Raw genomic sequence first — 14,125 nt, forward strand, 5'->3', positions numbered from 1 at the left:
GTTAAAATTTTCCTACAAATTGTAAGCATTCAGAGTAAAAATAAAAAAACTTTTAGGGCCCCATTTCCAGAAGCTCTTGGATCTTAATCCAGGTCCCTTGGTGTAGCCCTATTTGTCCTAGAACTCACTCTATGTTGACAGAGGCTGCTCATTCATTTTCCTGGCAGCCCAGATCTGAAATAATCACACAGAAACTGTATTATTACAGCATTGCTTAGCCTATTAGCTCATGCTTCTTATTGGCTAGCTCTTATATCTTAAATTAATACATTTCTATTAATCTGTGTATCACTACATGGTTGTAGCCTACCAGTAAGGTTCTGTCCAACATTCAGCATTTGTCTCCTGCAGCAGCTACATAGCTTCTCTATGACTCTACCTATTCTCCCCTTCTCTATCTGCTTGGAATTCCTGTCTTGCCCCAATTTTGTGCTGCAATAGGCCCAATGCAGCTTGTTTACTAACCAATGGTGTTCATGGAATCCAACATCAACTCTGTAGACCAGGCTGACTCTAAACTCAGAGATCTGCCTGTTTCTGCCTCCTGAGGGCTGGAATTAAAGGCTTTCATCACCACTGTCTGGCTCATATTTGCTTGTCTTGCAAATCTCAGTAAGCCATTAACACTGTGTGAGACATTTTCTAGTATAGAAAACAACCTAATGCATCATGACTTTACAAGTATTCAGCTATTCACAGAGATGCTAAGTGATAAGATTTCAGTTAAAAATAAAACTTTTAACTTTCCCAGGCTTGCAATCTGTGACACAATATTCTCTCAAGGTGCTCAGGAGTTCAGTTTTTGATGATGACAAAGTAGGTGACATTCTGGAGTACAGTATGTTGCTAAAATAAAATGCACTTTCTTACAATATCTACAATCTATAATGAGTTGATCAGAGCAAAACCCAAGACTCTAGCTGGATTTGTCTTCCCAAAGAACAAACAGATAACCCTGAAGCTATCTATGCATTGGCAGCAAATATATCCTTAATTGAGACTCACTGTTGTGTCTGCCTTCCAAAACCACAATGACAAACTCAAAGGATCCAATCAGAAGAGACAATTAATTTATACAGATGCCCCAGAGATCCCAAGGAAGTTGAAGTGTAACATCTTGATCTCAAGGAAAAAAAAGCATATGGTGTGAGCATCTCAATAATTGGGAGGGGATTTAGGTGCTTTCGGTAATGACGTCTGATGTGTCTCATGGTAGCAGTGCTGTTCTCAAATATGGATCCAAAAACTCTTGTTAAATAGGTGAACACAAGGTGGTTTTTTCTATTTCCCTCTTTGCTTTTTGAGGCTAATTTCTTCCCTCAAGAACACACTGCCAGTTAAATTGGAGTCAGCATAGACACGTCTAATCTCCCTCTTTTAACACACATGCATGCACACACACACATACACACACACACACACACACACACACACACAGCATCTAACAACATGCATGACTCAGGGTGAAAAATTGACTTAGTGCAAACCTGTCACCAGCCATGTTATTAAACACAGGCCTCTAGCCATGTCAGCCTTGCTTTTTGCCCTCTGTCTTACCTCCCACTGCCCTGGCTTCCTTTTCTTTTGAATTGAAGCCTTCATTAAGGGATCAAAGAGGGCTCTTTCTACCCTGTGCTCTCTGGTTGGTTACCTCTGTGCATCTTATCTTTGCAGCCATCACACATAGAACATTTATCCACAAATACACATTTAAGTGTGGGTGGAGGGCTTCTCATCAATTCGAATGGCAATGGAGACAGACACAGTAAATTCTACAGGTCAGCAGTAAAATAGCAGTTCATGATTCTTTAACAGATGTTAAAGGTTTGCTAACAATTCTGTCTTGGAAATGTGTATCTGAAACTTGCTCTTATTCATTGGGCTTTCACCTTCCAGAAACACAGCTAATAATTTGGCTTATTGAGACACATAACCAATAATTTTATCATCCATGCTGTGGACTGGCAATTCTTAGAGGAAACAAAGCCAACAGTATTGGAACCAGTCATCACTGAAACCTGTCACAGCTACTACAGGTCAAAGGTTTCCCTACTTTTAAGATAACTGACTTTCTCCCCAAACTATGTTCTACAATATTGCTAAAAAAAAAAAAAAAGGAAAACTTCTGATATAAAATAAATAACTTATAAAATAAATAACTTCATAGCTTTCTTTCATGTACCACTTTCCTTTCAGGGTATATTGTTTTGCTTATGCGCTTAGGAAATTCTGTGATGGTTTGCTTTAATGTAAAAATACGGAATAATCTTAAAGGACAGGTCCCATGTGTATTTGATGTTGGTTGCAGGGTCATGGGAAACTTTCATCTAATTCTTTAAATAAGCTAGTATACAAAGTAATGAGTCTCATTTCAACATTTTCAGTCCTGTGAGTCGTTTTATTTTTGTCTTGATTTCTCACTCACTGCTCTCACCCACCTCCATTCCCCCTCTGGCTGGTCTCCTTTTTTCTCCTAGGCAGTATCCCCTCACCCTCATGTCACACGAATCCCATTACTTTATCTTTATTGTCCTCCATCCTCCTTTAAGATCCCTTCATAGCCTCATGCTCCCCTTTCTACACACACACACACACACACACACACACAGAGAGAGAGAGAGAGAGAGAGAGAGAGAGAGAGAGAGAGAGAGAGATTGTATGAATGAGAAGAAATATTGAGTATTTTTCTGAGTTTGACTTATTTCATCTAACATAACAATCCCAGTTCCATCTATTGTCCTGAAGAATCTCATGGTTTCATTTTTCTTTATGATGGAAGAAAATATCTTTGTGTATATGTACTGAATTTTATTTCCCCATTCATCTTTTTATGGGCATGAAGATGGTTCTATTTCTTAGTTATTATGAATCACTAAGCTACTGAGTGCCTTAGTAAACATGGATATACACGTATCTATCTCTGTGTTGAGATGGAATCCTTGTGTTATGTACTGAGGAGTGGTATACCTGGATCATATGACAGTTCTATTTTTAGTTTTTGAAAGGACGTTGACAGTGAGAAAGACCAAGTCACACACAAAAACAGGCTCATCAGAATAACACCTAACTTTTAATGGAAATTTTGGAAGCTGAACAGGATGATGTTTTACAAGTTCTGATAGACCACAGATGCCAGCTCAAACTACTATACCCAATAAAACTATGTTATAATTAAAGGAGAAAGAGAAACTACTCATAATCAAAATAGATTTAAGGAATTAATGTCTAAAATATCCAGTTCCAAGGAGGATATTAAAAGAAAAAAAATTAGGTCTACAGAGAACATTAAACTTATCCAAGAGAACTCAGGAATATATAGTCTCAGAACAGGTAAAAAGAAGTCAAAGAAACACCACCACAACCACAAAATAGCAGGAATAAATAATACTCAATTGTAACTCTCAATATTAAAATTACTGGCCTCATTTCCCCCAGTTAAAAGATACAAACTACCAGGCTGGTTTAGAAAACAGATTTCATCATTATGCTGCTTCCTCACCATAAATAATAGGCATCACCTTAGAGTAAGAGGACGGAAAAAGGTATTCCAAGGCATGGTGGCTTGCATGAAAATGACCCTCCTAGACTCATACCTGCATGCTTTGTCTCCAGTTGATGAATTTTTTTGGAAAGGACTAGGAGGTGTAGCCTTGTTGGAGATGTGTTAACCAGCGTGTTCTGAGATTTCAAAACTCCACACCAAGCCCACTGTCACTCTCTCTGCTGCCTGTGGATCAGAATGTAAAGCTCTCAGCTTCTTCTCCAGCATCAGCGCCTGCTTCCATGCTGCCTTGCTTCCTGCCATGTTGATCACTGACTAACCTTCCGAAACTGTGAGTAAGTCTTCTACTAAATGCTTTCTTTATAAAGGTTGCCCTGGTCATAGTATTTGATCACAGTAATAGTAATCATAAGATACAAGGAAATGAGAGAGAAATAAAGTATGTGTAGCTATTCTAATATCTGGCACAATAGACCAAAACTAGTCAGAAGAGAAAGGGAAGGACAGACATTTCATGTTCATTAAAGGGAAAATCCATTGAGTGGATATTACATTAATATTTACACACCTACGCAGGGGGGCACCCATTTTCATAAAATAAACATTATTGGATCCAAAGTCATATATTGAGTTAGCTGTAATGCATGCCTTTAATACCAGCACTTGAGAGGCAGAACCAGGTGGATATTTGTGAGTTCAAAGTCAGCCTGTTCTAGATGGTGAGTTCCAGAGCAGCCAGGGATACATGATGTGACTCTGTCTTGAAATAAATATAGAATCATAGATTCGCCCCAATACAAGTATGAGTGCGTGACTTCAATACTCAACTCTCACCAATAGACAGGTCATCCAGACAAAAATTGAACAGAGAAACTTCAGAGCTAAATGACATCATAAATCAAATGGAATTAATATATCTAAAAGGAACAAGACAAGGATGTTTACTCCCTCCATTCCTCTTAAATATAATAGAGTGCTAAGGCAATAAGATAAGTAACGGAAACACAAATAGGACAAGAAGTCAAATTGTCTTTATTTGTAGATGATAATAGATCCTAAAGACACCACCAGAAAATTCCTACAGTTGATCTATTCAGCAAAGTATCAGAACACAAAATGAACCCACAAAAAATTAGTAGCCTTACAATACACAAATGATAAGCATGTTTAGAAAAAATAGGAAAACAATCCCATTCATAATAGACTGGAAAATAAATAAAAAGTAAGACTTACATATTAAAAATGCTTAGACATTAATGGAAGAAATTGAAGGAGATACCTGCAGATGGAAAAGATCTCTCATGTTCATGGATTGATAGAACAATATTGTACAAATTATTGATTTATTTGGTTAGCCATCTAATCAAAAGCAGTTTGAAAATTTAACACAATTCGCATCAAATTTGCAATTCTACAGAGAATTTTTTTTTTAAAAAAAGTGAAGAGCTGGAAAGATGGTTCAAGTAGTTAAGATCACTCATTGCTCTTTCAGAGGCCCTCGGTCCAATTTTCAGAATCCACATGGCAGCTCACAATCACCTATAACTCTAGTTCCGGGAGATCTGATGTTCTTCTGACTTCTGTGGGCACCAGGCAAGGGTGGTATATATAAGCAAATCATTCATGTGCATAAAATAACAATTTTTTTTTTTTTTGGTTTTTCGAGATAGGGTTTCTCTGTGGCTTTGGAGCCTGTCCTGGAACTAGCTTTATAGACCAGGCTGGTCTCGAACTCACAGAGATCCGCCTACCTCTGCCTCCCGAGTGCTGGGATTAAAGGCGTGCGCCACCATCGCCCGGCAACAAATTTTTAAAGAAGGAAAAATTATTTCATTTGGGAACACAAACTACCCAAGACAGCCCAAACAATAAAAGAACTGTTACCAGTATCACCATACCTGATTTTAAATAATACTATAGAAAAATAGTAATAAAATCAGCATAGATTTGGTATATGCATGGATACAATAGATATAAGGCCACACACCTACAGGCACTTGAGTTTTTTTCAAAGAAGCCAAAAATACAACTAGAGAAAAGACAACATCTTCAGTAAATCACGTGTCAAACTGGATTGGCTGCATGTAGAGATATGAATATTAAACTGCTCAAACTCAACTACGAATGGGTCAAGAACCTCAACAAAAGGCCAGATTCCTTGAATCTGACTGAAGATAAAGTAAGGAACAGTATTAACTCATTGTCACAGGAAAGGGCTTTCTGAACTGATAGCACAGGCACTAAGACCAACAGCTAATAACTGGGACCTCATGAAGCTGAAAAGCTACTGTCTGGCATAGAACACCATCATTTGGGTAAAAAGGCTGACCACGGAACTGGAGGAAAAAGTCTTTACCAGCTATGCATCTAACAGAACTAGAATCTCGAATATACAAAGAACTAAAAAATGGAGCTAAAACAGATTTCTCAAAAGATGAACTACAAATAACTGAGAGACATTTTTCAAAATATTTAACATCTTTAGTCATAAGGGAAATTGAAACTACTTGGTGATTTCATCTTACTCCAGCCAGAATGGTCAAGATTTAAAAAAAAAAAAAAAAAAAAAAAAAAAAAGACAGACGATGCTCCTGAGGTTGCAAAAAAGGGATCACTTAACTTATTTACTGCCAGTAAGAGCGCAAACTAGAATAAGTACTAGGGAAATCTGTGTGAAGGTTCCTCAAAAAGATGGAAAAATAGATCTAACACATGATCCGCTATACCTCTCTTGAACACATACCCAAAGGACGCTACATCTTACCATAGAAATACTTGCTCGTCCGTGTTCATTGCTGCTTCATTCACAATGGCCAGGAAGTAGAAACATCCTTGATTTCCACCAATTACTGAATGCATGATAAAACACTATACACAATAGGTAAATGGATAAGGCTTAAAACACCACCCAGAAACATAAGGACAAAGTGCATGTTTTCTCTCATTTCTGGAAGTGAGCTTTAAATTTTCAGATATGTGTATTTCTGGAATGCTCATGGAAATCTGTAATTTAGAAAGGGGCCAAAGGAAATGGGGTTTTCAAGAAGAGGAAACCAAACACAATTACTTTAAAAGAATAAGGGGAATGACAGAACAGCATGGATTATGGTGTGGAGGGTGGGAGAGCAAAGTAGAGGAAGAAACAGCAGGGAGGGGTAACACTAAAAGCTTTTTGACAAAGCCAAGTGTAAATCTACTGCAACAGAAGCTTCCTAAAGTATATGCACACACACAGTTTTAAAAAAGTGTTTAATGGAGTTGTCATTCTACATGGAAACACCACCACACTAGGTAACTCATGCTAGCAAATAAAACCTCAGTACTAAGAATGAATTACCTTTTTGGAGTTGTTGGCCAATTGATTCCCATAGATTACTCAAGCATTAAACTTTATTACCAACATTCTTGGATACCATCAAGAATTTGACAGATGATTATTGGTGAATATACCATGTATTTGTTTCACAAAACATGAGGAAATTGCATCCTACCAGCTAACATTTACAGTACTGAAAACGTGTTATGAATCTGACTGGAGAAGAAAAGGAATCATCAATCTCACACAGTTGTAAACCCTAAAATTGTAATGATGACTCTCATCGTCTGCAAAGATATGTCCATTGGGGCAGCAGTGGCACAGTGTTATAGGAATAAACAATCACTTCTTGATTAAATTCAAGGCCTAATCCATGAAATAGAACCCATGCTTGGCACTGTTGATGGAGGCCACTTGTTTGTCCAATCCCAGCTGCTCAGTCCCAAAATAATCACACAGAAACTGTATTAATTAAATCCTTGCTTAGCCTAGTAGCTCTAGCTTCTTATTAGCTAGCTCGTATATCTTTGGTTGACCCGTTTCTATTATTTTATGTTTTACCATGAGGTTCGTGGCCTACTGGCAAGGTTCCAGCTAGTAGCTCACATCTTTCCCTTCTGGTGGCTCCATGGCTTCTCTCTGACTCTGTCTTCTTTTTTCCAGCATTCAGTTTAGTTTTCCACGCCTACCTCTATTCTGCCCTGCCAGGCCCAAGAGAGTTTCTTTATTAACCAATGGTATTCACAGCATACAGAGGGGAATCCCACATCATGGCATTCTTAATGGAGCCAAGAACCTGTGGCTAGATAGCCTTAGGATAGAACCCAACACTATTATTCTGATGAAATGGATATATGATTAAAATTATCTCTTTTTTTTCTTTTTGGGGTTTCAAGATAGGGGTTCTCTGTATAGCCTTGGTTGTCCTGGAATTCGATCTGTAGACTAGGGTTAATAAATGCCTGCTATACTCATGTATCAGTGCATCTCTCCACTCTCATTAGGATAACCTCTCCCTGCAGTAGATAACAATTAACGCAGAGACCCTCAACTAGGTTAATATGCAACAATAGGAGATGGCAGAATGCTCAGTTCTAAATAGGATGTACAAATTATGCCCCTCCAGCAATGGCTCAGGAATCTTCTTGAGAGGGGAAAAAGAAAGATTATAAGAGCCAGAAAGGATGCATAACATCAAGGAAAACATTTTCCAGATATGACAGGACATTTACAAATATGAATTCACAGTTCTTGCAACAGCAAGACCTGTGCAAGCTCAAACCAGACAAAATCCCAGCATGGAGGGGCGAAGGTGGGTATGAAATCCTGCCACTAGTGGTGGGGCTATTAGCAGATTAGATAGCTGCTGGGATAGGGAGAGTCAATTTTCTTTAATGATGTGACCCCTGGTGGGTTGACCACACTCCACTTCTAGGAGTAGTTTGGGAAAACAAACTGGACTTGATGGGGGGGATCAGAAAGGAGAAAACTCAGGCAAGTGGAGAGGAAAGTGTAGAGAAGTTGGATATGAAAGGAGTTGGGTAAAATAGAATTATATGATAAAAATATACCACGTGACATTCTCAGACAATAAAATATTAGTTTTTAAAACTTAGGCAGCTGTTGCTTTGTGAGATTGCTTCTGGGTTTTCTTTGCTGTTGGTCTATATGTCTGTTTTTGTGCCAGTGTTATGCTGTTTGTATTACCATGGCTCTATAAGTGTAGTTTGAGACAGAGTATTATAATCCCCCAGCAGTCTTTCTTTTTAGGATTGCACTGGCTATTTAGGGACTTTTGTGCTTCCATGTAAATTTTAGGATTGCCTTTTCTAATTCTGTGATGAGTGTACTTGCAATTTTGACGAAAATGGCCTTAAATTTTTAGAAAGCTTTTGACAAGACAATGATATTTACAATATTAATTCTGCCAGTCCTCAAACATTGAAGTTCTTCCCATCTTCTAGTATCTTCTTCAGAGTCTTAAAGTTGCTTTTTTTTTCGTAGAGGTCACTCACCTATTTGATTAGGTTTATTTCCATATATTAAAAAAAACTATTGTGGGTGATTTTTTCCCCTTATTTTTCTCTCACTGAGTTCATTTACTGGTATACAAATGAAGTTTGCTAAAATGCACTTATCTCTCATCAGAACTAAGAGCTTTCTGGTGGGGTCTTTACGATCTTTTAACCACAGGACCACGTTGCATGCAAACTTCCTTTCCTGTTTGTGTCCCTTTTGTCTCATTTTATTGCTGTAGATAAAAATTCAAGCACAATATTGAGTAATAGTGGCAAGACTGGTCACTCTTGTCTTGCTCCATATCTCAGAGGAAATCCTTTCAGTTACCCCATTTTATATTATGTTGGTTATGCTTTTGTTAATATAGCCTTTATTATGTTGAGATATGCTTATACTGAAACAATCTTGTATCCCTAAAATGAAAGCAATTGGGTCACGCTGTATGATTTTCTTAATGTGCTCTTGAACAAGACTAGCAAGAATTTTACTGACAATCTTTGAAAGTATGTTCAATAAGGAAATTCGTTTATAGAATTTTTTTCTTTGAAATGAATTTCTGTATCAGAATAATACTGACTTCATGGAATGAGTTTGGTAGTGACCTTTTCTTTTCAATTTAGAAGAAGGTTTTGAAGGATATTGTTAGCTCTCCTTTAAAGGTTCAGGAGAACTCAACAATAGATAACCTCACAGAAGCAAACAACAAAGAAGGGAAAAACACAAAAACTACCACCACCAACAACAAAACCACAAATAACAGGAATTAACAATCACTGGTCATTAATGTATCTTAATGTCAATGAGTTCAATTCACCTCTAAAGAGACACATGGTAATAGGATGTATATGAAAAGAGGAACCATCCTTCTGCTGCATACAAGAAACACAACTCAACCACAAAGACAGACACTACCTCCGAAAAAAAGGGTTGGGAACAGATTTTCCAATCAAATGAACCAAGGAAACAAACTGGTGTAGCTATCCTAATATCTAACGAAATAGACTTCAAACTAAAATTAATTAAAAGAGATGGAGACATTACATATGCATCACAGGAAAAATACATCAAGATGAAGTCTCAATTCTGAACATCTATGCCCCAAATACAAAGCACCCACATTTGAAAAAAAAATTACTAAAGCTTAAATCACACATCAAACCTCATATACTAATAATGGAAGACTTCAGCACCCCAACTCTCAGCACTGGATGGGCCTGTCAGACAGAAACATAACAGAGAAATAAGGGAACAAACAGATGTTATTACTCAAATGTGATGTGGGATTCTCCACTGTGTGCTATGAATGTTTGATTGCCATTGATTAATAAAGAAGCTGCTTTTGGTCCATGGCTTATAGAATAGAGCTAGATGGAAAAATTAAGCTGCTGGGAGAAAGAAGGCAAAGTCAGGAGGAAGCCATATAGCCGCCACCAGGGACAGACTCCTCCACTATAGCCTACTGAAATTTTGTCAGTAGGTCATGATCTCGTGCTGATACACAGATAATTAGAAATGGATTTTTAAGATATAAGAGCTAGCCAGAAGCATGCTTAAGCTATTGGTCAAACAGTATTGCAAATAATATAGCTTCTGTGTGATTATTTGGGGACTGAGCAGCCAGGAACGAACTAACAGTCTTCTACCTACACAAATGGACTTAACAGACATCTATAGAACATTTATCTAAACACAAAAGAATATAACTACTTCTTAGCACCTCATGGAACCTTCTCTAAAGTTAAACACATACTCAGTAAGAAAGCAAACTTCAACAGAACAAAAAATGAAATAACCACTTATATCTTATCAAATCATTATGAGTTAAAGTTAGAATTCAACAACAACACATATTTCAGAAAGCCTACAAACTCGTGGAGATTGAACAATGCTCAACTGAATCAACACTTGGTCAAGGAAGAAATAAGGGAAGAAATAAAAGACTTCCTAGAATTCAATGATAATGAAAGCTCAACATACCCAAACTTATGGGAACACTATGAAAGCAGTGCTAAGTGGAAAATTCATAGTATTAGTGCCTATATAAAGGATTTGGAGAAATCTCACACGAGCAACTTAACAGCACACCTGAAAGCTCTAGAACAAAAGGAAACAAACTCCCAGGAGGAGTAGATAACAGGAAACAATCAAATTGAGGGCTGAAATCAATAAAACAGAAACAAAGAGAGTAATACAAAGAATCAATGAGACAAAGAGCTAGTTCTTCAAGAAAATCAACAAGATAGACAAACCCTTACCCAAACTAACCAAAAGGCAGAGAGAGAAGATTCAAATTAACAAAAAGTGGGCCGTAACAATAGACACTGAGGAAACCCAGAGAATCATTAGGTCATACTTCGAAAAGCTGTACTCCACAAAATTGGAAAATGTAAAAGAAATGGACAATTTTCTGAATAGGTACCACATACCAAAATTAAATCAAGGTTCAATAAATAATTTAAATAAATCTCAAGAAAATAGAAGCAGTCATCAAAAGTCTCCCCAACCAAAATAAGCCCAAGGACAGATGGTTTCAGCACAAAATCCTACCACAACTGTAAAGAAGAGCAAATATCAATACTTCTCAAATTTTCCACACAATTAAAACAGAACATTGCCAAACACTTTTTATGAGGCTTCAGTTACCCTGGTACCCAAACCACTCAAAGACTCAACTAAGAAAGAGAATTACGGACTTATCTCCCTCATAAACATAGGTGCAAAAATACTCAGTTAAATACTGGCAAATCAAATCCAAGAACACATCAAACAAATCATCCACCATGATCAAATAGGCTTCATCCCAAAGATGCAGGGATGGTTCAACATAGGAAAATCTGTCAGTGTAATTCACCATATAAATAAACTGAAAGAGAAAAAAAACATATAGTCATCTCAATATATGCTGAAAAGCCTTTGACAAAAATCCACCACCCCTTCATGATACATGTCTTGGAGAGATCAGGGATACAAGGAATATTCCTAGACATAATAAAGGCATTATACATCAAGCCAACACTCAACATCAAACTAAATGGAGAGAAACTCAAAGCGAGTCCACTAAAATCAAGAACAAGACAAGGCTGTCACTCTCTCGATATCTATTGAATATAGGGTTTGAAGTTCTCATTAGAGTAATAAGACAACAAAAGGGGATTGAGGATACAAATTGGAAAGGAAGAAATCAAACTTTCACTATTTGCAGATGATATGATAGCATAAGTAAGTGACTCCAAAAATTCTACCAGGAAACTCCTATAGCTGATAAACACCTTCAGTAATGTAGCAGAATATAAGATTAACTTGAAAAAAAATCAGTCGCCCTCCTATATACAGATGATAAATAGACTGATAAAGAAATCAGAGAAATTTCGCCTTTCACAATAGCCACAAATAACATAATATCTTGGAGTAACTAGCCAAACAAGTAAAAGACCTGTATGACAAGAACTTTAAGTCTTTGAAGAAAGAAATTGAAGAAGATATTAGAAAATGAAAGATCTCCCATACACTTGCATAGGTAGGATCAACATAGTAAAAATGGTAGTCCTACCAAAAGCAATCTACAGACTCAATGAAATCTCCATTAAATTCTAATACAATTCTTCACAGACATTAAAATAACAAGACTTGATTTCATATTGAAAAACAAAAATGAATGATAAGCAAAACAATACTGTACAATAAAGTAACTTATGGAGGCATCAACATCTCTGACTTCAAGCTCTACTGTAGAACTATAGTAATAAAAACAGCTTGGTATTGCCATAAAAATAGACACATGGACCAATGGAATCAAATTGAGACCTTGATATTAATCCACACACCTATGAATATCTGATTTTTTACAACAAAGCCAAAATTGTAGAACAGAAAAAAGAGAAAGCATCTTCAAAAATGGTGCTAGCATAAATGGATGTCCCCATATAGAAAAATGCAAATAGATCCATATCTATCTCCCTGCACAAAACTTAAGTCCAAGTGAATAAAAGACTTCAAGATAAATACAGGCCACACTGAACATCATAGAAGAAAAAGTGAGAAGTAGCCTTGAATGCATGGGCACAGGAGACCACATATTTATAGACTCCAAAGCATTTTATTAGTTATTTTCAATTGTACACACAGAGATTTGGTTGGTCTCATGAGTACAATCCTAGTTGGTGGATTCTGACAAATTTCCCACATTATTCTCTTCCATCCTTTCCAGTTTACTCTTCTTTTGCTGGGAACAACTATACATATATAACAATGTATTTGATTATATTTTCCTCTAATTCTTTCTCTCAGTCTTCCAGAGCCCCAGTATGTACCCTTTCTGCCCTCATCTTTTTTTATCACTATTTTTTAAATAGCCCACTGAATCAAATTTGTGCTAATGCATGAATATGTGCAACACACCAGTGGCCACATCTCTGGGGAAAAATGACTCTCCTCTCCCAGCAGCCCTCAATTGCTAATAACTCCTGGCTAGGGGTGGAGTCTCATGATCAACTCCTCCACCCATGCTGGAATTACTGATTGGCTTGATTGGATGCAGGTCTTATGCAGGAAACCACAACAAGAGCATCCCATCTTTGAGAGTCTCCTACCAACTACCACTCTAGCAGAGCTCAGAGACATTACTTTCTCTTCTCATCTTGAAATGTTTTCTTCAAGAAAGGGAGAGAATTAAGGGACTGTATAGCAAAAAGAACTCTTTGAAAGAAATAGAGGTAGTTTTTAAATTATATATACGCACATTACCTCTCCTTCATCCTTCACACATGTGAAGACTCTATATGTGACACCAGGAAAATGGTAGCAGATCTAAGGAAATCAATGAGCATTAATTAAGACACATTCAAAATTACCCAGACATCTACTAATTTTTACATTTTAGCAGATGGATTAAATTCTGGGTAACCCAAATGCCCATGTCCTATGTTCCTTTAGGAAATTTATAGGATCCATGTTGGTGGTTTCTGACAAATTTCCCACATTATTCCCTTTTATCCTTTCCAGTTCACTCTACCCTTGCTAGGAGAGAGTTTTGTTTTCAATGTCCAAGTCTGCTAATTGCACACAAAGGAAGCGAAGGATTTCTTGCCCCCACTTATCTTTCTCAGGGCATCTTCAGGCAGGGACAAACTGCACAGCATTTGTGGAACATGGTTTTCTTAGAGGGATGGGGAGCACAGATTCAATCCAGTAAACAAGAGAGCTGTGCTTTGCCCTTGCTGCTCAGCATGAGCAAGGAAATGGGAGAATCCTCAGGGTACATAAAAGCAAGGAAGGAAAGCACAATTACT

The sequence above is a fragment of the Microtus oregoni genome, unplaced genomic scaffold, assembly GCF_018167655.1.
Source record: "Microtus oregoni isolate MIOR12 unplaced genomic scaffold, Mior012 000000F_ref0000247, whole genome shotgun sequence".
NCBI lineage: Eukaryota > Metazoa > Chordata > Mammalia > Rodentia > Cricetidae > Microtus > Microtus oregoni.